Raw genomic sequence first — 27,817 nt, forward strand, 5'->3', positions numbered from 1 at the left:
TGGGGCCAGCGTTTTGGTTTTTTGTTTGCTTGCTTTGTTTGGGTGTTTGTTGTTGTTTTTTGTTTTTGTTTTCTAATGATTTCTCATAGAATAGTTCAAACCAAACTGAGAAAAGGCAACCTTGTTGTGATTCAGGCACATTAATCACCTTCAAGAAATTGACAGTTTTCCTTTGATAACACTATTTTGCCTTGGGTTTAAGGTTGCAAAATAGAATCATTATTACTTTACAGGTACCACGTCAGGAATAAAGAAACTGGTGCTTTTCCCACTGCCTAGAACATTGTCCCTTCCCTCTCCCTTGGCTCTTTCTTTTTTCAGCCTTCATATCTTTGCCTAAATGTCAGGCTTTAGTTTCTTCAAAATTAAACATATGCAAAAGTAAACAGAATTACCACAACAACTGAGCAGTTCTATTTCTAGGCATGTGCCCAAGAGAAATGAAAACATAACATCCACACAAAACCTTGTGCATGAATGTTCATAGCAACATTATTCTTAAGAGCCCCAAAGTGGCAAACATCCAAAGATTTGTCAACTAGCAAATGGATAAACAAAATGTGATATAGCCATAGGTTGAAATATTATTCAGCTGCAAAAAGGAAAGAAGTACTGATATATGCTACAGCGTGGATGAACCTAAAAAACGTTATGCTTGGGACTTCCCTGGTGGTCCAGTGGATAAGACTCCACGCTCCCAATGCAGGTGTCCCGGGTTCGATCCCTGGTCAGGAAACTAGATCTCACATGCATGCTGCAACTAAGAGTTCGCATGCCACAACCTGACTGTTGCAACTAAGGAGCTCTGGAGCCGCAACTAAGGAGCCCGCCTGCCGCAACTAAGACCTGATGCAACCAAATAAATAAATGTTAAAAAAAAAAATGTTATGCTAAATGAAAGAAGTCAGTACACAAGATAACATATTGTGTGATTCCACTTGTATGAAAAGGTCTAGAGAAAGCAAATCTATAGAGACAGAAAGTAGATGAGTGGTTACCTGTGGCTGGAGATAGAACAGATATTAACTGTACATGGGAATGAGGGAGCTTATAGGGGTGCTGAGAAAGTTCTAAAAAGTGGATGTTGATGATAGTTATACAACTCAGTCAATTTAATGAAAATCATTGAACTGTATACCAAAAAATTTTAAAATAACAATAATAAGGCCAGGCTTTTCTTAGCCTGAGATTAAATAAAATTCCCTTGCTATACCTTCCCTTAGCCCCTACTTTAGAAAGCTTCATCCCACTTGCAAGTAATTGGATTTGGTCTCAGACTCATGTGGATTCTAGTCTCAGCTGTGCCATTTGTTGGCATGATCCTGGACAAGTCACTTGCCCTCCTTAAGACTTCAGGAGATAGGTACCTTTGTATTACATTAATTGTCATAGTCTCAAAATGTCGTCTATGTTTGTGTCCTTTCTACCTAACTGGACCGTGCACTCAGGGCTTGTTCTTCCACCTCTCTTGTACCATACCCTGTGACACAGCTCAGGTCTCTGGGCAGTGAAGCATGGTTGGTAAAACCTCTGCAACCAGGGTGCTTGGATTTGAACCTACTCCCCAGCTGTGCGACCGTGGCCAAGGTATTTAACCAATGTTTCAACAGTCTTTTTTTTTTTTTTAATTTATTTATTTATTTTTGGCAGTGTTGGGTCTTCGTTTCTATGCAAGGACTTTCTGTAGTTGTGGCAAGCGGGGGCCACTCTTCATCGCGGTGCGTGGGCCTCTCACTATCGCGGCCTCTCTTGTTGCGGAGCACAGGCTCCAGACGCACAGGCTCAGAAGTTGTGGCTCACTGGCTCAGTTGCTCCGCGGCATGTGGGATCCTCCCAGACCAGGGCTCGAACCCGTGTCCCCTGCATTGGCAGGCGGAGTCTCAACCACTGCGCCACCAGGGAAGCCCTGTTTCATCATTCTTAAATGGTTTTTTGTGAGTTATTAAGGTTCTTGTGAAAATTAAATGAGATGATTACACATACATGCTGATACATATACAGTGCTTAGAACAGTGCCTGGCCCATAGGAAGTGCTACGTGTTAGCTATTATCTGTATACCCCATATTCGGACAGATACAAATAACATACATCTGCTTGGTGTTCTACTTCCCAGGAGTGTTTGGGTCCACTCTGGACATGCATCACCACCAACCAGCATCAGTAACACTCTTCAACAGCAAATGCTCACCTTGACCTCAGAACAACCCGGGTATCTGTGCTTCTCCCAGCAGACCCTTTAATCCCTCACCTCAGTGTCTCATCAAGGTAGGCTGTCTTGGGACTTCCCTGGTGGCGCAGTGGGTAAGACTCTGCACTCCCAATGCATGGGGCCTGGGTTCGACCCCTGGCCGGGGAACTAGATCTCACAAGCAGGCCGCAACTAAGGAGCCCACAAGCCACAACTAAGACCCGGCACAGCCAAATAAATAAATAAATATTTAAAAAAAACAACAACAAAGTAGGTTGTCTTTTAGTAAAAACTCAACAAATGCTTTTGTACTCACATTACGTACTAGCAACTTCCATTAATTTGTTGAATTGTGCATTTAGCATACAGTAATTGAAAGCTGACTGAGTGCCGGAGTCCTAGGAGGTAGGGACTAAACACAGAACAAGGTACTGATATAATCCTTGTCCTCAAGAAATTTGTGATCAGAATCAGAGGTTCCCAAACTCCCTGGGCATCAGTGACCTGGAGAGACAGCGGGGCGATAAGGTATGGCATGGGAAAGGAAGGTTTAAGAATCACTCCCCTGCCCTACCACCTCCATCCACCCCATAAAGTTACTATGAAGTGAAAACAATTTTTAAAAACAAATGTAGTATTTGCAGAAAGCCATCTTTAGAGAACTTTGCTGTTGTCATTGATCTGTAACATGCAATCAGTGTAAACACAGCATGCTTGCTATGCAAACACAGTCTCAGGTAAGTCCCCCCGGGGGCGGGGGTCACTCACCAAAACAAACTCCTGAGTTTCCCCTATATTGAAATTTTGGAGCTGTCATCAAGGTATCAAGATTTGTTTGTTCATTTACTTATTTAACCAGCATGCGGGTGGTTTTATAAAATACAGATCCACTAGACTTTCTGACTCAGAATCTCTAGGGGTAGAATCCAGGTACCTGTACTGTTAACAGCCTTCTTGGGGTTCAGTTAATGGATCTGCTTTGGGGAACCACTGCCCTACGTCACAGGTGGCAGGAAGGGAGGATGGATTAAACTAAAGACAAGACGAGCAGTGAGGGAGGTGAGAGGTGAGGACAGGTGAGCCAGGCAAGGAGGATGTGGTGGGCTCAGCCCCCCAAGATGTCCATGGCACCAGCCTGTATGTTGAACCTGTGAATGTTGCCTGACATGGCAAAAAGGACTTTGCAGATGTGATTAGGGATCTTGAGAGAGGAAGATTATCTGGATTATCTGGGTGAGCCCTTAATGTAACCACAGTATCCTTATAAGAGGGAAGGAGAGGGAGATTCAGCTGCAGAAGAGGAAGAAAACCTTGGATGAGTGACCGCGGATGCAGGGAGAGAAAAGCTGATGTGCTTGGAAGAAGCAGCCATCGGCCGAGAAATGCAGGCGGCTTCCAGAAACGAGAAAAGATGAGGAAACGGATTCTGTCCTAGAGTCTCCAGAGGGAGCCAGCCCTACTGACACCTTGATTTCAGACCTGTAAGACTCATTTCAGATGTCCGGCCTCCAGAATTGTAAGAGAATAAATTTGTGGGTTTTTTAAAGCCATTACGTTGATGGTTATTCGTTACAGAAGCCATAGGAAACTAATACAGAGGATTAAAAAAAAAAAAAAAAAGAATACAGCTGACCTTGAACTACATGAGTGTTAAGCCACATATAATTTACAGTCGGACCTCCGTGTCAGTGATCATTCTGCACCCTCAGGTTCAATCAGTAGTGGACTATGTAGTGCTGTAGTATTTTTTATTGAAAAAATATCCGCACATGAGCCAAACCATGCAGTTCAAACCTGTTGTTCAAGTGTCAGATGTACAGAAATAAATACGTAGGTGGGAAACCATTAAGATCTGGCAATTGGTAGGATATATAAGGTTTAAAAAAAGAAAGCGAGAGAGAAGGAAGAATCAAGAATGAGTCTTGGGATTTCCCCAGCAGTCCAGTGACTAAGACTCTGTGGTCCACCTGCAGGGGACGTGGGTTTGATCCCTAGTCTGGGAACGAAGATCCTGCATGCTGCGCAACACGGCCAGAAAAAAAAAAAAAAAAACAAAACAGTCTCGATTTCTAATTGTTGATGGATGAATTGGTTTGGTTGTGGACCCCAAATAAAGGAGGAGGTTAAAAAAAAAAAAAAGAAGTCGTTGTTTGGGCCTTTGCTCAGGGGATGTACAAGTGAAGAGGGTCAGCAGGCAGTTGGATATACAGGTTTAAGGTTTGGATTCTATCATTTGCAAAAGGGAGGGATGAAATATTCCACATCTGGTGGTCATGAGGACTAACGAGACAGTGTGTGTGGAAGCCTGGCATGTGTAGGTATTCAACAGATGTCAGAGGAAATACCTCCACCACGACATAATTCCATGATCTGGGGTTTGTTTCCAGGCAAAGTGGGCTATGAGACTCTGCCCCTTATCCCCAGCACTACCTCATCAGTCCGTTTGGCAGAATGCAAAATGCTAACTGGAGCGATCGTTAAAACAGTCACGAACACCAGCTAAGGTGTAAATGCCTGGTGAAAAGTGCCTCTACTGACCCCAGAGGAAGACGCAGGCTGATGCAGCCGGTCAATATTTCTTAAATGAGTAAAGCCTCAATAATTGGGACACGGAGAGGCTCAACTAGAGTTTAGGTTTTCCTCTCTTTAAAGAGAAAGAGTTTGGGAAGCAAATGAGTTTAACAAGATTTCCAGAGGGACTATTTAAATGCCTTAGAAAAACAAGCTGCTTTTAATCACCTTCAAACACTTGAGGAGCGCCATTGACGGCCCAACCGATTTGTGATTGGTAAACCATTTCGAAGTCTCTATTAAACAAGTGCTGCAGATAAATGAAGGAATCATGTTAAAGCCTGCTTCTATTTCCTGGAAATAGTGAAGCTGTTTCCTTTAAAAATATTTCACCGTTCTGATATTCCATTCATTCTGACTGAACTTCCTCTTACAAGGAGTCAGACAAACGAGGGTTTCATAGATCTTTTTCTCCAGAGCTCCTCCTCCACCGCCTATCCTAGCCACGTATTTTGGGGGTTCCTGGACCCACTTCCAATGCATCGGTGTGTGTAGTAGGGGTGGGGTGCTCCCCCATACCACCAAGCAATTCTCAGGACACCAGCTGGGTGTCCTATGATTCAATTCAGTTCTGCCTGTCCACCCAGACACAGCTCAGGTTTCACAGGGTAAGAGTTGAGTCACACAAGAGTGGCCCCTGGTCCCTGCCACCCATTTCAATCATTTCCTGTGCTTCTGATAACTGGTTACAGATTGGATGTTCCAGTAACCCCCCCCTCTCCCTTATGCCAATAACAAGTTCAGGTTGTCACCTGTGCTTCTGACCAACGAGCTACAAATTGGAGGTTCCAAGGACTACATTATTGACTTCCTTGAAATAGCATATATTTAATTCTCTCTCAAAAATTTTTTCTTGGTGAAGTTGCTTTGTTGGTTTAATTTGCCTACCAGGGACTCAGCACTGTGAAGACTCATACGACTCAAACTAGTTTGGCACAGAGTGGTCTAGCAAAGGTGGAACTTAAAGACTTAGAGCCAAATCCCAGCTGAGCCACTTACTACCTGTGTGACCCTAGGCTAGTTCCTTCTCTCTTAGCATCAATCATTTTGTCTGTGGCTAAAACATGGCTGTGTGGGGATAAGAACAAGTCAACAGAAACGCAGTCCCCTAAATCTGTCCCCTCAATTTGCTAACTAAATAATAGTATAGAGCTCTTTGCAATTAACTCATCACTTGTATGTAAATAGTGCCTCAGCAAAGCACTATTGATTTCCTTAAGCACACTAAACGGGCACCCTTACACGGTTTATTTACTTTTAAAATTTGCTTAGCATGTTCAGATGACAGAGAATGTTTCAAAAACTCCACAGGTTTCAATTTACCAGAATTTAAGTTAATGAGTTTTTGGTATCCTAACATGTGGAGAGGAGGAATGAACAAAGAAGAGAAGGAAATCATGTATAATGACCATTAAAGATAACAGAACACCATATTGTCAGTGGATTTTAAGCATTTGGGAAGTAAACAAAATATCTGTTGCAGGAGTATGCTTGACACCTGCTGTGAAACCCGCTTCCATGAGAAGGTGGTGGCTTTCAATACCTGCTCAATTACCTTGTGCCTTGTCACTACGTTAGATGACTGAAATTTTAAAGAAAAAAGAGATGGTACCAGTTAACACATCTGAATACACCTCATCCCTGCAGGAGTCATTCATTCAGCAAACATTTCCTGTCTACTCAACACCAACCCATTGTGTTAGATAATTAGGATGAAATTACCAACAAGACTCATATATGGCCCTCATCACATGGTACATACATGTTTGCAAGAGGGAAGAAAGGTGCTCTTGAGGACACTTATTTGCCAGTAACTGTGTGCCAGGCACTGCTTTAGCACATTACACGAATTTGTTATGAATTTCACTGACAGTACTGAATTAGAAGTTATGCAATTCCCATCTCTCCTTTTCTTGCAGTTACCATCAGAAGTTGCTAACTGAGAGGGATAAATTAAAGGTTGGGATTAATATACACACACTATACTATAATCTATCTATCTATCTATCTATCTATCTATCTATCTATCTATCTATAATAGATAACCATCAAAGACCTGCTGTAAAGCACAGGGAACTATACTCAATATTTTGTAATAACCTATAAGGGAAACGAATCTGAAAAAGAGGGGCTTCCCTGGTGGTGCAGTGGTTGAGAGTCCGCCTGCCGATGCAGGGGACGCGGGTTCGTGCCCCGGTCTGGGAGGATCCCACATGCCGCGGAGCGGCTGCGCCCGTGAGCCATGGCTGCTGAGCCTGCGCGTCCGGAGCCTGTGCTCCGCGGCGGGAGAGGCCACAGCAGTGAGAGGCCCGCATACGGCAAAAAAAAAAAAAAAAAAAAAGAATCTGAAAAAGAATACACACACACACACACACACACACACACATACACACACATATATATATATGAAACTAAATCACTGTGCTGTACACCTGAAACTGAATCACTGTTCTGTATACCTGAAACTAACATAACGTTGTAAATCAACTATACTTCAATTTTTAAAAAAAGTTGTTAACTGAAAAACAATAACCACCACCATTAAACCTACATTTCTCCAAAATTTTTTTCTATGTAACTTATTTAAAGAGGAACCCGTGTCCTTCAAAAATATCACTGTCAAAAAAAAAAAAAAACAGCTAAAGAATTGATCAAAATTAAAGGAGACATAATAACAAAATGTAATATGCAATCTTGGTCTGAATCCTGTACTGTGGAAGAAAAATACAATAAAAGTCCTTATTGGATCAGTCAACAAAAGTGGAATGTGGACAGTAGATTAAATAAAAGTTGTTTTTTGTTGTTGTTGTTGCGGTACACGGGTCTCTCACTGTTGTGGCCTCTCCCGTTGCGGAGCACAGGCTCCTGACGCGCAGGCTCAGCGGCCATGGCTCACGGGCCCAGCCGCTCTGCGGCGTGTGGGATCCTCCTGGACCAGGGCACGAACCCGCGTCCCCTGCATCGGCCTCTCAACCACTGCGCCACCAAGGAAGCCCTAAATAAAAGTATTGATCAATGTTTAATTACCTGAAGTGAGTAACTGTAGTGCGGTTATGTAAGAGAATGTTTTGTTCTTAGGAATACACACTAAAGAACTTAAGGGTAAGGTGGCATAATGAATGCAACATAATTACAAATGGTTTGGGAAAAATATTTTATATATGACAAATGACAAATGACAAAGTAAATAGGGCAAGACTGTAACAATGAGTGAATCGAGGTGAAGGGCACTGTGGAGTTTTTTTGTACTATCCTGGTAATTTTTTTTTTTTTATACTTCTAATTCTTTGCAAATAGAAGTTTAAAAATTCTGTAAATCTAAAATGTAGGGCTCCTAATAGCACAAAGGTAGGGATGAAAATTCCAAGTACATACTCTCTGCTGCTGGAGATCATTAAGAATGATGTCCTTTGACCAGATATTAAAATTCTGATCTGTCATGGTAAATTTCTATGGATTTGGACAATAAAATGGAACATTCTCCCAGTCTAAGATTTTATTATCATTCCTCTGAGAATGTATTCTTTGTCAGATATTCTTTATTTTGGCTCCAGATCACCTACAACTTCAGATTGTGTTTTGAAGTCAATTCACCTCTAAGGCCATCCAAATATTGAAAACGTCATTAAAATACAAAGTAGAACGGAACAGATTTTTGTGTTAAAATTCTTCCAGGACTTCCCTGGTGGTGCAGTGGTTAGGAATCCGCCTGCCAATGCAGGGGACATGGTTTCGAGCTCTGCTCCGGGAAGATCCCACATGCCGTGGAGCAACTAAGCCCATGTGCCACAACTACTGAGCCTGAGGTCTAGAGCCTGTGCGCCACAACTACTGAGTCCACGTGCTGCAACTACTGAAGCCCGCGCGCCTAGAGCCCGTGCTCCGCAACAAGAGAAGCCACTACAATGAGAAGCCCGTTCACCGCAACCAGAGAAAAAGCTCACGTGCAGAGGCAAAGACCCAACGCAGCCAAAAATAAATAAAAATTTTTTTAAAAAGCAAATTAAAAAAGAAATTCTTCCAATCCATTCCCATTTCCACTCATCACTGGGAAAGTTTTACTTGAAATCTAAAATCCCTAAGTAGCTTAGTCTCTGGATAGCTCAAACATAACTTTTTGTCCTGATTTACAGTTTTCTTTAACAATGTGATTTATGTGCTAACTTAGACATATCTCAGGAGGTGAGGGATTCAAAGACCAGCCATGACTTGGGACTTTGGGAGGGAATAATTTTATGGAGGCTCAGTTATAAATGAGGAAAATAATTCTTACCTCAGAGGGGATGATATAAGAGATAATTATCATTTGCAAAATGCCTCAAGGTCTTGAGATAAAAGGGGTCATTTTGGTGTATCATGCTGTCATTTTTATTATGTGCTCTCTTATATTTCTTTTACAGAATACGGAGCAAAATCGTTTTAAATGAATTGAACGTGGTTGCCTTACTTCACTGATTAAACAGAACAATCTACTTGCCCTTGGCCACAGGCAGAGTTCTTATCAATGCAATGAGGAATAAAGAAATTCCTAGCCTTGTTGCTTCTCCTTTTTCACTGGCTTACTTAATGAGCTACATTATTTTCAATTTATTATTCTACTTTAATTATGTTCACATTATTATTTTAGTTTAATATGATACAAATGATGCTTGCCTTCGCACTTTTTAATGGTAAGCGTACAGCCAGGGTAATTCAGTTTCACTGTCTTAGTCTATTTGGGTTGCTACAACAAAGTGCCATAGACTGCATGGCCTATAAATAACAGAAATTTATTTCTCAGTCTTGGAGCCTAGAAGTCTGAGATGAGGGTGCCAGCATGGTTAGGTTCTGCTGAGGGTCCTCTTCTGGCTTGTATACTGCCTCCTTCTCCTTGTATCTTCACATGAAGGAAAGTGGGCAAGGGAGCTCCCTGATCTCTTCTTATAAGGGCACTAATTCCATTCATGAGGGCTTCACCCCATGACCTAATTACCTCCACCTCTGAATTCCATCACATTGGGAGTCAGAATTTGGCAAGGAGGGGGACACAAACATTTAGTCTATAACACCCACCAGTATTTATTGAACACCTGTCATGTGTTAAGCACTAAGAGAAAACTGGTGGACAAATAGACCCACTTGCAGAGCTCACAAAGCTGAGTCCAGTGGAGCAGAAACACGAGAAATAATCGTAAAATAAATATTACATTTTAAAGTTCGACAAAAGACATAACCACAGACCTGAGATTATTAGGATGGGACCTGATATAAATAAACTTCCAATAGATCTTCCTATTTCTGTTTGTAATAAATGTGATCACAGATGTCCTCAGAGTTAAAACATTTTAATAACACACTAATTTGTCAGGAACAGTATATCTAGGTCAAAGGAAGAGTTCAGTCTCATTTGTTAGAGCTGCTTTTGATTTTCTCCGAGTTTTAATATTTTTGAGGATATGATGGAACATTACAACTGTAGGAAAAATTGCAAATGCTGAGCAAAAACTGGTTCTTATGTAATTGGCAGTAAGAATCAAGAGGAAATTAAAATTTCTAAAAACAAAAATACAAAATAAACAAAATTGCAGTAGTGAATTTAGGGACAAAATATTTATGAGTCATTGCAATTCCCTAGTGAACATCTAGTTATCATTTACTGAATGCTTTCTATTTGTACAGAGTGCAGGCTCAGTAAATGATACCTATTACTACGTTCTATTTTGGGGGCTCGTAATGTGGTAAGGACTCACTCAGAAATGTGGAGATGTCAAAAGGACCTGAAAAAAAAAAAAAAGGCAATCAGGAATATCAGCTCTGTGGTAGAATGATCTCACAGGGACCCAGAAAATGGAACGCTCTAGCCTAACGGTAAAAAGAAGACCCATCTTACTTCACAGAGACCTGAATGGATGGAAGATTTCCCTAGAGCAGTGGTTCTCAAAGTGTGGTCCTTGGATCATCAGCATCAGCCGTCAACTAGGAATTTGTTAGCAATGCTAATTCTCAGCACCAACCCCCAGACCCACTGAATCAGAAATTCTGACGGTGCAACAAGCATCTCTGTTTTAACAGGCCCTCCAGGCAAGGGCAGAAGATTGTTTCTGGATTTCCATCACCCTTACCATCTAGGATGATTCAGACAACAATCACCAATTAAATAGAAGTCTCAAGATAAATAAGAAGTGGAATATATGGACTGACTTACTGGAAGAGTCCAGAAGCATGGACTGTCTGTGCAAGTTTGAGAACCACTGCCCTGGACCAGACCTGACCTGGTTAACTCTGGTTAGTCACTGGGTTTGGAAACCTTGACTTCAACAGTCTAGACGTGACTAGACGTCTCCTTCCCTTTGGTTTTAATTCCTTAGCTAACATTTATTTGATTTTCTCTGTATCTCAATTCAAAAGGATCTGATTGGGGCAAGTTGTCACCAGCATTCCTATTGGACAAAGCTTTGGAGTCAGGCCAGATCATAGGCCACCAGCCAACCTATAAACTGGTTGCCCTGAGGTCCCACGCCCACCCCTGGTCCAATCAACCGAGGCCACAGAGCTGGGGCTACAGGGAAGCTACATGGGCATTGATGCTTAATGAATGGCTTGGAGCCGTTTCTTGCAGTAAGAGATTGTAGGGAATGCTCTCCCTAGAAAGGGGCTGTTGGTCCCTTGCTTTTATCACCTAGAAATATTGACTGACCTAGCAAAGACATGACCCCTTCCGATACAGGTCCAAGACTGAGTTGGTTTGTACTGAAATAACTGTGAAGCTGTTACCACTAAAGTCACTTAAATATTAATGTGTATAAACAACCACAGATGATTGGCCGTCCATTGGACCTATTATCTTCTTCTCCAGTGAACATGTCATGTTAGGCCCTCGAGGTAAGGATCAGCACCAAAATATTCCCGGGCACATAATGAGTGCTCAATAACTATTTGTTGAATGAATGAATGGATGGATGGATGAGTGAGAAAAAGGAATCCACCTGGACATAGAGATTATCATGCTAAGTGAAGTAAGCCAGAGAGGGAAAGACAAATATCATATGATATCACTTATATGTGGAATCTAAAAAATAACACAAATGAACTTATTTACAAAACAGAAACAAACTCACAGACATAGAAAACAACCTTATGATAACCAGACGGGAAAGCAGTGGGGAGATAAATTGGGAGTATGGGATTAGCAGATACACACTACTACATATAAAATAAACAACAAGGATTTACTGTACAGCACAGGGAACTGTATTCAATTTCTTGTAATAACATCAATATAATGGAAAAGAATTAAATATATATATATAAAACTGAATCACTTTGCTGTACACCTGAAACTATCATTATATTGTAAATCAACTGTAATTCAATTTTTAAAAAAAATTATTTATTTTTGCCTGTGTTGGGTCTTCGTTGCTGTGCGCGGGCCCCCTCTAGTTGCATTAAGTGGGGGCCGCCCTTCTTTCTGGTGCGCGGGCCTCTCACTGCGGTGACCTCTCCCGTTGCGGAGCACGGGCTCCAGGCACGCCGCCTTCAGCAGTTGCGGCTCACGGGCTCTAGGGCGCAGGCTCAGTAATGGCGCACGGGCTTAGTTGCTCCGCGGCACGTGGGATCCTCCTGGACCAGGGCTCGAACCCATGTCCCCTGCATTGGCAGGCAGATTCCTAACCACTGCACCACCAGGGGAGCCCCTATAATTCAATTTTTTAAAAAAAGGAATCCATCTATTTGTTGGGGTGGGGGAAGGTTAACACACACACAAAAGAAGTCAACAAGAAACAATTTTTGATTTCTTATATTCAGTCTCAGGTTTAAAACTTTTGATTGAACAGCCTGTATTTATATAGACTGTTGTTGAGAACGTTTACACAGCTTTCAAACAAAAGAGCATACATAATGTTTGTTGCAGCTTTGTGTAAAGTAGTTAAAGGTTACAGCCTAAATGACTCTCTATGGGAGCTTGGTTAAATAAATCACAGAACCAAAAAATGGAATAGTTTGGAGCTGTTTCATAATTTTAAATGAATTTCCTCATTAGTGTATGAAAGGTGTTGCTACCATTGTTTCATTTCACTGATTAAACAAACTAATTTACTCACCCTTGTTTGCAGGTAGCAGTGAAATGAAGAATGACAAATTCCTAGCCACTTAGCCATATTTAAGAAGCAGCTTTTTCGTTAAAAAAAAAAAAATCTGAAACGTAATATTGCCCATCAACTGTATTTCAATTGAAATAAAAAATAAGGAAGCAGCTTATATCTTTTCTGATATGGAACAACCTCTGAGATATATCTGTGAGCAAAAAAAGCAAGATGCTGACAGCATACAGCACTTGTGTAAATTAAAAGGGAGATCTCTGTACAGACTATCTTAAGAAGTACACATAAGAAGCCTGTAAAGGAGGGCTTCCCTGGTGGCTCAGTGGTTGGAAGTCTGCCTGCCAATGCAGGGGACACGGGTTCGTGCCCCGGTCCGGGAAGATCCCACATGCCGCGGAGCGGCTGGGCCCGTGATCCATGGCTGCTGAGCCTGTGCGTCCGGAGCCTGTGCTCCGCAACGGGAGAGGCCACAGCACTGAGAGGCCCACGTACTAAAAAAGCCTTTGGGGAAGAGAACTGAGAAGAATGAGATGGAGATGCCCCTCTCACTGTGTACCCCTTCATACTGTTGTCATTTTTAAGAAAACACGTATTTTTACTTATTCAAAATGTCACTAACATACTTAAGGCGTTAACTCTTGGAAGATTTCACTTAAAAACATTAGGAGAATATGGATCTTGCGCCAATTACACCTGCATTCTGATTTCCTGTACATGCTACTATATTTTTAGAGGACAGAAAATTGTTTCTGCATTTCTATTACCCTTACCATCTAGGATGATTTGGCCACCAAATAGAGAAGTCTCAATTTCAATAATAAGTAGAATGTATGGACTTACTTCATGGAAGAATCCAGAAACAAGGCAGGATTCAGGTGCAATTTGATTCTGAGGTTCACCATGTTTTGGGGCCTCACCACTCTCTCCATTCAATTCTCTCAATCTGGCCTCCTCTGAACTAGCACTGGCCCCACGGTGGCATGCCCTATTGGTGGCAAAAATCACCACTGCTGTTGCAGGTGCGGCCGCTACCACGCAGCCCAGCATGAAGGAAGCCTCTGTCCCAGCATTCCAAGTGCAGCGCCGAGGTTCGCTCCCGGAACCAGCCTAGCTCCCACGTGCAGCCCGGCATCCGTGACTGCGGCCAGGTGAACAGAATGGGCTGCACCTGGCTTCCCTGCTCCCACCCTGGGGAGGGTAGAATTCACTTCCCCGGTACCACAGGTGGCCTCAAATGCAAGATAACAGCTGTTGGGAAGGAAGAACCGGGGAGTGGAGGCTGATAGGAAATACCAGGAATTGTCCCCCGAAAGCTGATCTTCAGCTTTGCAAAAATGAGGGCTTGGCTAGATCTCTGCACTTTGTCCTAGAGTTATGCTATGCACCGCCCCCCCCCCCCTTTTTATTTCTCACAGTGAAGATGCCTTGGCAATCAGTCTACTGTCTGGGCAACCGGTGTCTTAGATAACATCACACGTTCTTGAAATAAAAAAAACAATATTGTTTTCTCATCTGACAGTTTGACTCTTTAATACTATGCAGTAAGCACCCATCCCAGAAGTACACTATCACCAAGTCAAGATGAAAACGTCATCTTAGTATGACAAAGGGAGAACAGTGCCATTTGGACTCTGCTTCTCCGTGGGAGGAGATCTCCATGGTCACAGTCGGCTTTTATCTATGATTTTGAAACATAAATCTCAGCTTTGAATACTGCCGAGTTTGCTGGCCTTTTCTGAACCCAGAATCTGGCAGAGCCAACTACTCACAAAATGCGAGCTGCTTGTTACCACTGAGGCTCTCAGCTGGTGTGAGATTGCTAGAGATATTAGCCAGCCACGGAGCCCACAAATACAAACCGTGCCCTTGCAGGGGGCTACACCTGGGGTAGGAGCTAGTGATACAGTAGTGAAAGGAGACAGGGTCCCAGCCCCCTGGAACTTGCTCCAGCAGCGAAGGCAGACAGTAAACATCCTTATTTAAACAGTTAAGTAATTACAGACTGCAGAAACCCTGTGCGATTTGTCCCCTGCTCATACCCTCCTGCTTATCAAGGATGCTTTCCCCCTCATTCTCTGCAAGGCAGATGCCTGGATCTTTTATGTCCTAGAACCAGCCCTGATCCCACCCACCCCTCTGAACACACACTTCGATCACACACTGTTCCCTGTACAGGAAATGGCCTCCGTAATACCCTACCACCTCCTTCCCCTTCACCACGTTAACCTCGCTTTCCTCTTTATTTATTTATTTATTTTAAATTTTTGCGGTACGCGGGCCTCTCACTGTTGTGGCCTCTCCCGTTGCGGAGCACAGGCTCCGGACGCGCAGGCTCAGCGGCCATGGCTCACGGGCCCAGCCGCTCCGCGGCATGTGGGATCTTCCCGGACCGGGGCACGAACCCGTGGTCCCCTGCATCGGCAGGCGGACTCTCAACCACTGCGCCACCAGGGAAGCCCACGATCAGCTATTTTTATAGCATCTTCTAACCCCATCTGTGTTTCCCTCTTGGCACATGGGCTCTTCAGAATTAGACATCTATTTGGGAGATATTTGATTACTCTGCCTCCACAACCAGACTCTATGTTCCAAGAAGGTAAAATCAGTGTCTAGTGTTTTCACCTTTGTATTTCCATGCATACCAAGCACGTTCCACCCCAGGGCCTTTGCCCATGCTGTTCCCTCTGCCTGGAACACTGTCTCCCGGATGGCTACATGGTCCACTCTCTGATTTCCTTCAGGTTTCTGCTCAGATATGAACTTAGCCATGAGGCCTTCCCTGACTCCTTTACACAAAATAACAGTCCCAACTCAGGGCATCACAATTCCCTTTATCTTGCCCTGCAGAGCACCTCTACTATTCAAAGACTCTATTTTCTTCATTTTTGTATTGCTCCACTAAAATAGAAGCTCCATGAGAATGGAGCTTTTGTTCATTTCGTTGACTACATTTTCCTTGGAAGCTCACCTGTCTGGTACATATTAGGTGCTCAGTAAATATTTATTGAATGAATGGCTGAATCAGTACCTAGTGCTTAGCAAATTGTCATCACATAGTAGGCACTCAGTAAATATTTTTGAGTGAATAAGTGCCTGTATGAAGAAGTATAGGTGCTGCTCAAACAAATGCAGAACATTTAACCTCCTTGTAAGTCATATAAGGTATATAGAATAAAAAGGGGGTTTCAGCCATTTTGACTACAGTAAGCCAATATAGGCATACCTCGGAGACACTGCGGGTTCGGTTCCAGACCATTGCAATAAAGTGAACATCGCAATAAACCAAGTCACAAGGAATTTTTGGCTTCCTAATGCCAAAAGTTATGTTTATACTATACCATAGTCCATTAAGTGTGCAATAGCATTATGTCTAAAAGAACAATGTATTTATCTTAATTAAAAAATACTTCATTGCTAAAAAATGCTAACCATCACCTGAGCTTTTTTGCTGGTGGAGGGACTTGCCTTCATGTCGATGGCTGCTGACTGATTGGGGTGGTGGTTGCTGAAGGCTGGGGTGGCTGTGACAATGTCTTTTTTAAAATATAAATTTATTTATTCATTTATGTATTTTTGGCTGTGTTGGGTCTTCATTGCTGCATGCAGGCTTTCTCTAGTTGTGGTGAGCGGGGGCTACTCTTCTTTGCGGTGCGCAGGCTTCTCATTGCGGTGGCTTCTCTTGTTGCACAGCACGGCCTCTAGGTGTGCGGGCTCCAGTAGTTGTGGCTAACGGGCTCTAGAGTGCAGGCTCAGTAGCTGTGGCGCACGGGCTTCGTTGCTCCGTGGCATGTGGGATCTTCCCGGACCAGGGCTCGAGCCTGTGTCCCCTGCACTGGCAGCAGGGTTCTTAACCACTGCGTCACCAGGGAAGTCCTGTGGAAATGTCTTAAAATAAGACCACAATGAAATTTGCCACACCAATTGACTCTTACTTTACCAAATTATTTCTCTGTAACATGCAATGCTGTTTGATAGCATTTTACCCACAGAACTTCTTTCAAGTTGGAGCCAATGTTCTCAAACCCTGCTGCTGCTTTTATCAATTAAGTTTATGTCATATTCTAAATCCTTTGTTGTCATCTTCACAGCATGTCCTCCAGGAGTAGATTCCATCTCAAGAAACCATTTTCTGTGCATAAGAAGCAAATCCTCATCCATTCAAGTCTTATCCTGAGACTGCAGCAATTCAGTCACATCTTCAGGCTCTACTTCTAATTCTAGTTCTCTTGCTATTTCCACCGGAGCTGTGGTAACTTCCTTCACTGAAGTTTTGGACCCCTTAAAATCACACATGGGGGTTGGAATAGACTTCTTCCAAACTCCTGTTAATATTGATATTTGATCTCTATTAATATTGACCTCTTCCCATGAATCTTGAATGTTCTTAATAGCATCTAGAATGGTGAAGGCTTTCCAGAAGGTTTTTGATTTATTTTGCCCAGATCCATCAGAGGAATCACTATCTATGGCAGCTATAGCCTTATGAAATATATTTCCTAAATAATAAGATTTGAAAGTAAAAATGACTCCTTGATCCATGAGCTGCAGAATGGATGCTATGTTAGCAGGCATGAAAACAACATTAATCTTGTTGTACGTCTCCATCAGAGCTCTTGGGTGACCAGGTGCACTGTCAATGAGCAGTAATATTTTGAAAGGAATCTTTTTTTTCTGAGGAGTAGTTCTCAACAGTGGGCTTAAAATATTCAGTTAACCATGTTGTAAACAGATGTGCTAGCTGTCATCCAGGCTTTGTTGTTGCATTGATGGAACACAGGCAGAGTAGATTTAGCATAATTCTTAAGGGCCCTAGGATTCTCAGAATGGTAAATGAGCATTGGCTTCAATGGCAAATCACCAGATGCTTTAGCCATAACAAGAGAGTCAGCCTGTCCTTTGAAGCTTTGAAGCCATATATTGACTTCTCCTCTCTAGCTATGGAAATCCTAGATGGCATCTTTTTCCAAGGGAAAGTTGTTTTAGCCACATTGAAAATCTCTTGTTCGGTATAGCCACCTTCATAAATTATCTTAGCTAGATCTTCTGGATAACTTGCTGCAGCTTCTACATCACCTCTTGCTGCTGCTCCTTGCACTTTTATGTTACAGAGATGGCTTCTTTCCTTAAGCCTCGTGAATCAACCTCTGATAGCTTCAGACTCTTGTTCTGCAGCTTCCTCACTTCTCTCAGCCTTCACAGACTAGAAGAGAGTTAGGACCTGGCTCTACATTAGGCTTTGGCCTAAGGGAATGTTGTGGCTGGTTTGATCTTCTATCCAGACCACTAACACTTTCTCCATATCAGCAGTAAGGCTGTTTCGCTTTCTTATCATTTATGGGTTCACTGGAGCAACGCTTGTAATATTCTTCAAGAACGTTTCCTCTGCGTTCACAATTTGGCTAACTGTTTGGTGCAAGAGGCCTGACTTTTGGCCTATCTATGCTTTTGACTTGCCTTCCTCACTAAGATTCATCATTTCTAGTGTTTGACTTAAAATGACAGACATGAGACTCTTCCTTTCATGTGGACACTTAGAGGCCATTGTAGGATTATTAACTGGCCTAATTTCAATATTGTTGTGTCTCAGGGAAGAGAGAGACCTGAGGAGAGGGAGAGAGATGGGGAACAGCTGGCTGGTAGAGCAGTCAGAACACACACAACATTTATCAGACAAGTTAACTCTTACTTGGGCATAGTTTGTGCCCCCCCCCAAACAATTACAATAGTAACTTCAAAGATCACACATCACCGTAACAAATAAAATCATAATGAAAAAGTTTGAAATATTGTGAGAGTTACCAAAATATGACACAGAGAACTGGAGTAAGCAAATGCTGATGGAAAAATGGTGCAGACAGACTTGCTCAAGGCAGGGTTGCCACAAACCTTCAGTTTATGAAAATACAGTGTCTTCAAAATGCAAGAAAAGGAGGTATGCCTGTAGGTCAGTGAAACTTTGTTACGCTTGTTGGTAAGACTAGAATGCTTGAGCAGGAGTGGAAACCTTTAAACCCTTCCCTTCCCAGGTACCTATAAGACCCACCTCCCTGCTCTTCATATAGTCATTCAGCTGGAAGCTTTTGTTGTCCTGCATTTCTTGCCAAGAACAAAGATTGAAAATCTCCCAGAGAGCAATTAGTGTCAGGGTTGACCAACTGGAAGCCAAACCCTGCAGCTATTTTCCCGCATTCCTCAACTCCCAGGAGGGCTCCAGAAGATGAGGAACAGAGGTTAGAGGGCAGGGTTCTAGAAGTTTCTTTCTCTTACGAAAGGCTGAGTTGTGTGGGTGGAGGAATTGTATAGGGTATGAAGCAGAGAGTGCTGGGTCTGAACCTTTGGGAGATGGATTTCCTCTGCCTCTTTAAATGTTTGGCCTTTAGTTTACTAATGATACTAAAGGGGCTATATGGTTTCTTCTGGAGCTGTGTCAGGATTTGTTCCATAAATTACCTGGGAGGATGCCATATGCAAATTTAAGAAGAAATAGTAGTCTTCATATTCATGGGGACAACTTAGTTATCCTCAAGGGGAAGGGAAGGAAAAATAGGTATCTTTTTTCTTAATAAAGTCTTTCCTATCAACTCCCATATTCCACGACAGTTCTTCCTTAGTAACAGGTTGGGAGCAGCCTAGAAATTTTACTAAAGCAATTTAGCCTAAATTTCAATATAACCTCACATAATAGTTATAGTGAATTGCTAGACTTCTTTGGAAGCTACTTTTTTTTTTTGGCCATACCATGCAGCATGTGGGATCTTAGTTCCCTGACCAGGGATGGAACCCGCTACCCCTGCAGTGGAAGTGTGGAGTCCTAACCACTGGATCACCAGGGAAGTCCCTGGAAGCTACTTTAAAGATCTGTTCACAGGATACTTTTCCTGGGATGTAGAGAGACACATATGGTGATAAAACTATGATGGTTATCTCCCTAAACCCTTTGCTTTTAATGAAATGATCATTAGGAAGACAAGCAACACTCAATTCACATATATACAAAGGAAACATACCAAAGTATATATTAATCTTCGTCATCATATTTAGGCTAAGTGACAACTTATATAAAAAGTATTACATTATAACTAACAGCAATTACACACAGTGATGAATGAGGACAGCGAGTCTCATACAGGTTATAAAACTTGCCTAAGGATAACTAGTCATTATGTGACAGCACAGGGCTTTGATTCTCGAGCTGCCAGTTTTGAAAGTCCATACTCTAGATCAGGATGCTGTACTGAGTACTGGTATTTCATGTAATATTTAAATTTTTTCCTTTGTAAGTTGTATATCCCAGCACATTCTATATTATTTTAGTATGCGATCTTTTAAAAATGGTGTCAGAGTGAGTTTTTAAATTTAGATAAAATTCACATAACATACAAGTTTGCTACTTTAACCTTTTTTTTTTCTGGCCTTCCGGCTTGCAGAGCCAAGGACTGAATGGGACCACTGCAGTGAAAGCACCAAGTTCTAAACCCTAGACTGCCAGGGAATTCCCTATTTTAACCATTTTAAAGTACACAATTCAGTAGCTTTTAGTACATTCACAGTGTTGTGCAACCATCACCTTTATTTAGTTCCAGAACGTTTTCATCACCCCAATCCCATAACCATTAACCAGCACTCCTCCTCCTGCCTCCCCACAATTCCTGATAACCACCAATTTATTTCTTATCTCTATGAATTTGCCTGTTCTGGACATTTCAGATAAATGGAATCACACACTATGTGGTCTTTTGTATTTGTTTTCTTTCGCTTGACGTCATGTTTACAAGGTTCTTCTATTTATAGCGTATATCAGTCCTTTGTTCCTTTTTACACCTGAAAAATTTTCCATTGTATGGATAGCCACATTTTCTTCATACATTAATTTTGTTGATGGACTTTTAGGTTATTTCCATCTTTGGCTATTGTGCAAATTGCCTCTATGAACGTTCACGTATAAGTTTTTGTTTGTACACCTGTGTTCAATTCTTTGGGATATATATACCTAGGAACTAAATTGCTGGGTGGTATAGTAATTCTATGTTTAACTTATTGAAGAACCATCAAACTGTTTTGCACGGTGTCTGCATCATTTTACAGTTCCAGCAGCAATGCATAAGTCTTCTAATTTCTTCGCATCTACACCAACATTTGTTATCCTCCACGAAAAAAAAATTTGTACCCATCCTAGTGGAGGTATAGTAGTATCTCACTGGGGTTTTAGTTTGCATTTCTCTAATGACTAATTTAGTTAAACATTTTTTTCATGTGTTTAATACTGTTCTTTTAAAAAAATTTAATTCTAGAATAAATAATCTAGAATTTTAGATTTATAGAATATTTGCAAAAATTATATAACAACATTTTAATAACACAATCTCCATAGCAAATGTACTGGAAGGCATTTCTCTGCCTCCTCTACTTCTTCTACCTTGAGTTTTTAAGTTTTTGATAGAGAAATATGTCATTGGAAAATATTATAGTTATTGATGAAGGTTCTGATACATTGTCTATACTGCTTACAAAATCATGGGGTAAATAATATTACAGTGACATTAGAAATTAATAAATGATGGTACATAGCACAGTAATTAAGAACATCGTCTGTCTTAGTCACACCAGGTCTAAATATACCGGTCATATTGTCTTAGGGAAGGTATTTAACCTCTCTGAACCTCAGTCTCTTCTTCTGCGAAATAGGGATAGCATCTACCTCATAGTGTCATTATGAGGGTCAACTGAAAAAATGTATTGAAAGCACTTAAATGCAGTATTTAGCACTCAATAAATGAGGGATTTACTTTGTTTGTTTGCTTGCTTGCTTTTTAAAGCACCAAGCAATCACCTAATCTATCTGTGTTCCCATAGTTGGTCAGGATTTATGGGAGACTATCATTCTATCTCTGCATCCTTCATTCATTCATGCATGTATTCATTCATTCTTCAAATATGCATTGGGCCCATATTATGTGTTAAGCTGTGGTCACGAAGCTGCCAACATCAGTAGCATTAAGAATCAAAAGTCTGGAAGCAGAGAAACCTAAGATTAAATCCCAACTGCCACTTCCTAGGTGTGTGATCCTGGGCAAGTCACATAGCATCTGTTTCCTCATCTATTAAGTGGGACTGCTAATACTCCCTGCCTCATAAGGTAGAGAGGGTTAAGTAAGTGCATCACTGAAAGCATTTACCAAAGCATCCTGCACACTGAGCACTCCCTCAAAATATGTTAACCACCAGAGATTTAACACGTTAATAAATGCAAAGATTTAGAAGAGCACATGACATATTGTAAATATGTCTCAGTATATTTTGTTTTTTTTTCTTGGTAGCATGCGGACCTCTCACTGTTGTGGCCTCTCCTATTGCAGAGCACAGGCTCCGGACGCGCAGGCCCAGCGGCCATGGCTCACGGGCCCAGCCGCTCTGCGGCACGTGGGATCTTCCCGGACCGGGGCACAAACCCGTGTCCCCTGCATCGGCAGGCGGACTGTCAACCACTGCGCCACCAGGGAAGCCCTTGTTTGTTTTTTAACCACTGAAAAACGTAAAACCATTCTTAGCTTGTCAGCAATACAGGGAAAGGTTAAGAAATAAATTTGGGGGGCTTCCCTGGTGGTACAGTGGTTGAGAATCTGCCTGCCAATGCAGGGTACACGGGTTCGAGCCGTGGTCTAGGAAGATCCCACATGCCGCGGAGCAGCTGGGCCCATGAGCCACACCTACTGAGCCTGCGCGTCTGGAGCTTGTGCTCCGCAACAAGAGAGGCCGCGACGGTGAGAGGCCCGCGCACCGTGATGAAAAGTGGCCCCCACTCGCCGCAACTAGAGAAAGTCCTCGCACAGAAACGAAGACCCAACACAGCCAAAAATAAATAAACAAATAAATAAATTAAATTTAAAAAAAAAAAAAGAAAGAAATTTGGCTGTGGGCCATAACCCAAGGCATAGTGCATCATATGAAAAGGATAAATATGGTTTCTTGAAACTTTTGTTTCAATTATTTATATACATGTTTATGCGTGTATATGTGGTGGTAAAACAAAATACACTTCTTATTCTGAACAGCAATCAAAAAATTTGAAAACATTAACCTAGAGAAGGTTATCTGGAGAGCGGTGGCGTAGATGCCAGCTTGCCTTAGCAGGTGGATCACATAGCTTCACTAGTTTTAGGCTTTAGTGGCATCAATTCAAAATGTAAAGTCATACCAAAATGATAGATTAAAATAAAAACTGAAGGGGAAGTTATTTGGATTAGCGGTCTAGTCTAAAACAGAGTAACCTAAGATTTAAGCAAAGAAAGAAAAAAGAAAGGAAAAGAGAAAGAGAAGAAAGAATTGCTATCTGTCTAGTTTTGCTCCCATCACTCAGCTGTGAGTGTTCCCAGCGCTCTCAGGATTTTAGAGGAAAGGTCACAAGATCAAAGGTCAAACATCTGAAAAATGCACATGCTGTGCGTTTGGAAGCAGAAACATTCCCAAGCATATGCCAGCTTTTAAGTTCACTGAAGCAGGGAACTAACTTAATGATTAAAACTGTAATGTCTTCCAACACTGAGCTTAATTCAGCAGTTCTCTGCTGCATGTAAAATCCTTGGGGTACCCAAACTCAGGCAAGCTGAATTTCTCAGCCAGGAGTGTCAGGAACGTTGAGGATACAAGCGCGCCAAATTTGGGCACTGATTCCCTGGGGGATGCTGCTCATAGCCACTCCCGGTTTGGCTAAGCCTCCCCTCACCTGGGCAACAGTCCACAAAAATGAGTTTAGAATTCCAGGAATGTGCTAAATCCGGAAAGTGAATAACACATTTTTGGGGGTCCTCATTCAACTGCCTACAAGGTTTTATGAGGAACAATTTTCCAAAGATGGTACAGTTCAAGGAGCAAGGTTGCTCAGATTCCAGATTGCTGAGTCATTTTCTAAAACTCCGGCTAGTGTTTGCTGGATCGGCTTTGTGGCAAGACAGAGCTGTCCTTTATGGAACCATATACTCACACTGTGGGCACCTGTAACCATCTGGGAACTCAGTGAATCGTTCCATAAAGCACACCTTTAGGGATCATAATGCGATCATAAAACTGAACACTGTCTTTCACTTATTAAAATACTATTAAAATAAATTATAGGTGGAGGATGCAAGAAGTTCTTCTAACAATGGCACCTTTAGTTTCTGAAGACACACTTGTGAATTACAATCCTTCCCAAAGACAGGGACACCAGGATCACCCTAGGTCCCCTGGCATTGAACTTACCCAACACTATTGAACTGGTATGTTTCCTTGTCTCAGTATCCAGTGAGTATTCAATTAGGAGGTAAGCTTCCTCCAGCAAAAAAATAGCGTGTCTTTTAGTGTTGTACCATCAGCGCCTAGTAGGAATCGACAAAATAAGTATTTAATCAACATCTGTTGATTGAACAAATGAATGAAAACAATCTACCAACTGTCATGGGCCACCTTAGAATATTTCATTTTCTTTTTTAGCTTGGCTTCAGAAAAATTTAAGATTCATTTCAGACTATTTGATATCGATGTTATGTAGTTTAACAAACCGTCTGTATTAAACATGTATAACACTTGACTGGCTTCCTTTGTAAAGGGTACAATTCTGCACTATTGCCAGCTTCAGAACATCCTCAAAATAGCTGCCAACGTGTGGGGCCAACCACTGCAGCTTTGATCGAAATCAAACTCACGCTACGTTTGAATTCCTGGAACTCTTAGTTAACTGTGGAAGAGGAGACCACGATCAGAATTTGTAGAGGAACTCATTTTCATGAGGTTTCCCTGAGTCGTCTCAAGTCCACACACACTCTGCCAGGCTTGATTAGGCAGCCAATCATGTCTGTGACTCACTTGTGTTTATTCTCAAAGCTACTGAAAAGTAGGCAGACTCCGTCTACTCTCCACATTTGAAACTGAAAGCTTTAATACAGACTGAAATCTCTCTCACCGCTCTTCCCATCTGTTAGTGAAAAACCTCCTTTATTTTGGGATTGCTAAACCTGGATGATGTAAGTTGCACGTGGCTATCTTTCCCGGTTGTCGGGAGAAGGCCAATCTGTATGTAGTAGGATGGGATGAGGGCAACATAGAGGAAAAAATAACCGAGAGATGGAGAGAGAAAGCTGAGGGCATCGCTTGAGCCTCTTCATCCAGCCTTGATGAAAACTAGTTTCATCTCCACTCTTGCCAGTTATATGGAGTAATACATTTCCTTTCTTGCTTAAGCTAGTTCAACTAGGTTTCTGTCACTGGCAACCAAAACATCCTAATACAAATAATTACTTCACCCCCATTCAGAATCCTAAATGATCATTAATAGGGCATTGGTTTGATACATTTTGGAACATTCGAAGAACAGAATATTATTGAGCTAATAAAAGTGATCAATAGAGGTTTATATTTAACAAATAGAAAATATTGAGGGTATACTGATAAGTAATAAAAGGTATAAAGGATTATTTTATTCCATAAATTAACTGTAAATCCCAAATGGGGAGAGACAGAGACAACTTAAGAAAATACATTGCGTGCACGTGTATATATTTGTATTGTCCAAAGTCCAGGAGGAGATACACCCAAATGTAGAAAGTACTTATCTTGTGGTAATACAATTTTTTTTGGCCACACCCCAGGGCAGGTAGGATCTTAGTTTCCCAAACAGGGATCAAACCCAGGCCCCCTGCACTGGAAGTGTGGAGGCTTAACCGCTGGACTGCCAGGGAAGTCCCTTGTGGTAATACAATTTTGAATAACTAAATTTAATGTTGCCTTTTTAGTTACCTATTTTTAAAATTGTTCTGCAACAACTTACATTACTAGGGTATTTTTAAAAAGATGGGCATTCCATCTTTGATTTCAACGTGTATTTTCCTTCTTTCTCATTCAGTTCAGTTTCCGTGCAATAAATTGTTAAAAACATACAATAAAGAAGAAGACATATAGTGAGTGAACACCTTCAATAATAAAATCCTGTATTATTTAAGCATCTACCATGTTCCAATTACTATATTTTCATAGAGTTGGTGGGAGATGAAATAAAAGAGATATAAATATCTATTAGGAAGAAAATGCAAATACCCTGTTCTCAAGGAATTAACAATATCATGAGGTATATGTTCAGTGGAATTATGTAGGATGATATGCTACATTACAGCTGAACATTTTGGAAATTTTAGGAGAGATTCCCACGATAAATTCTTCAGTTTCTCTTGCTTTCTCGGACCCAACGTCGAATTTCAAATCTTCCAGTTTCCAATATTCATTTTTTTCCCATGGAAGTGAACCAGAACATTAGCCAGGATTAAACTCTTTTCCTCCTCTGGGGTATTAAAATAATAGTTCACATGTGATGTCTTGAAAGGTCACAAGAATTAACATTTTATTTATTCTTGCCTAGCTGAAAGGACTAAAGGGAGGGGTACCACGGTCAGAAAAAAAATCCATCTGCCTCTCTGTGAGGAAAAGAACAAGTTATCAAGTGAATCATAAAAGTCCCTCCAGGAGATGACGTGGAAAGTTTGCCCTCACTGTCTGTTTCCTTCAATCTGAACTAAGGGCTTTAACCTCCTTTGTTGATCTTCTGCTCTAAATTACCAGTTTGGCATCAGTTACCTTTCTTGAATATGAAATATTTACCTTGATATCTATAATATACGCCTCAATGGCATTCTTCAGAAACTAAAAGATAACCAATTTTCATGTCCTCTTTTGCTCCACACCAATGAACTTATCTCCCATCTTCGCATTTTCAGAAAAAGGAGGTAAGTTACCACTTTAGACTACAATAATGATTTCTTTACTTACAACTAGAAAACTTCGAAAGGAAATGTTATTTGTGAGAAAGAAAAGCAATGTACAATTTATATTTGTGGATGTTTCTTCTTCCCTTTAGTTGAACTAGCTATATGAAAATTAAATCATAATCTGTGCAGAGTTTATTGTGTCACAGTTTACTTATCTCGATCCACTGTGTTTATTAAGAGTTCATTGTTGAAATGCTTCCGCAATAACAGTATAAGGCCATTTGGCACGTCGCCTGTACCAGAGCCCACAGATCTCCAAACACTTTAGAAATGTTTGCAAATTAATCCTCTTTACGTTACAGTAAATTATTCGATCTTCAGAGCCTACAGAAGGGGAACTGGAGATTGGATTCTGGAGTGGAACGCTGTCTTCCTTCAGTTTCAGGGGAAGAGATAGCAAGGTGACTTAATTGATATGCACACACTATGTGGCAGATTCAGGAGGCAAAGAATGCTGGTACCCAAATATGCTAGATGGTGGATGGCCACATCCTACACCTTCAGAGTGCAGTGATTCTGAGAATGGGCTTTGGTTTGTGCCTCTGGGTTCACATTCTAGCTTTATCACTTCCAAGCTCTTGAGCAAGTTTCTGTACTTGCCCAGCTTCACCTTCCTCAATTGTAAAATCAAGGTCATTCATGCAAGTCAAGGTCATACCTACCTCACATGGTTGCTGTAGTGATTAAATAAAATAATGCACATAATTATCCTGGCACACATGGTAAACCTCCAAGTTAGATATTTTATGGCATTATTTTGTCCACTGGAATGTATTGTCAAAGTCATAACGTAAGTGAGAGAAGCCAGAACACTAGGATCCCACTTTACATCTATTCAAGAAAAATATACTCCAAGATAACTATAAGCTCTTTCAAAATAACAATCTATAAATCGGTTCTAGCCACAGAATCTAAATGGGCTTCATGTCGAAGGCCATATATTATCCAGTTTAAGATCACACTTAATCCATGCGTTCATGCATTCATTCATTAAGTGTGTATGATGCACACTCCCCTCAAGGCATGGGTTTAGGTGCTGAGGATTCAAAGGTTGGAAAAGGATAGATATGATTTCTGCCTTGAAGTTGTTTCCAATCTGGGACACAGGAACTGGACCAGGAGAAACAGGGTAGACAGATGTCAGAGGAGGAGCAGAGAGCCTGGAAATATCATAAACTTAATG

General features: G+C 41.5%; 1 long non-coding RNA gene across 6 annotated transcripts in view; it reads right to left on the minus strand.

The window, feature by feature from the left end:
• The window catches only part of LOC131763526 (uncharacterized), a 138,137-nt gene that overhangs the window by 108,157 nt on the left and 2,163 nt on the right, over positions 1–27,817 (minus strand). For all 6 annotated transcript variants that reach the window (XR_010842517.1, XR_010842512.1, XR_010842515.1 and 3 more), the window contains exon 3: positions 24,080–24,195. This is a non-coding gene — a long non-coding RNA (uncharacterized lncRNA). The remainder of the gene's footprint in view (positions 1–24,079; positions 24,196–27,817) is intronic.

Source organism: Kogia breviceps, chromosome 10 (assembly GCF_026419965.1).
Source record: "Kogia breviceps isolate mKogBre1 chromosome 10, mKogBre1 haplotype 1, whole genome shotgun sequence".
NCBI lineage: Eukaryota > Metazoa > Chordata > Mammalia > Artiodactyla > Physeteridae > Kogia > Kogia breviceps.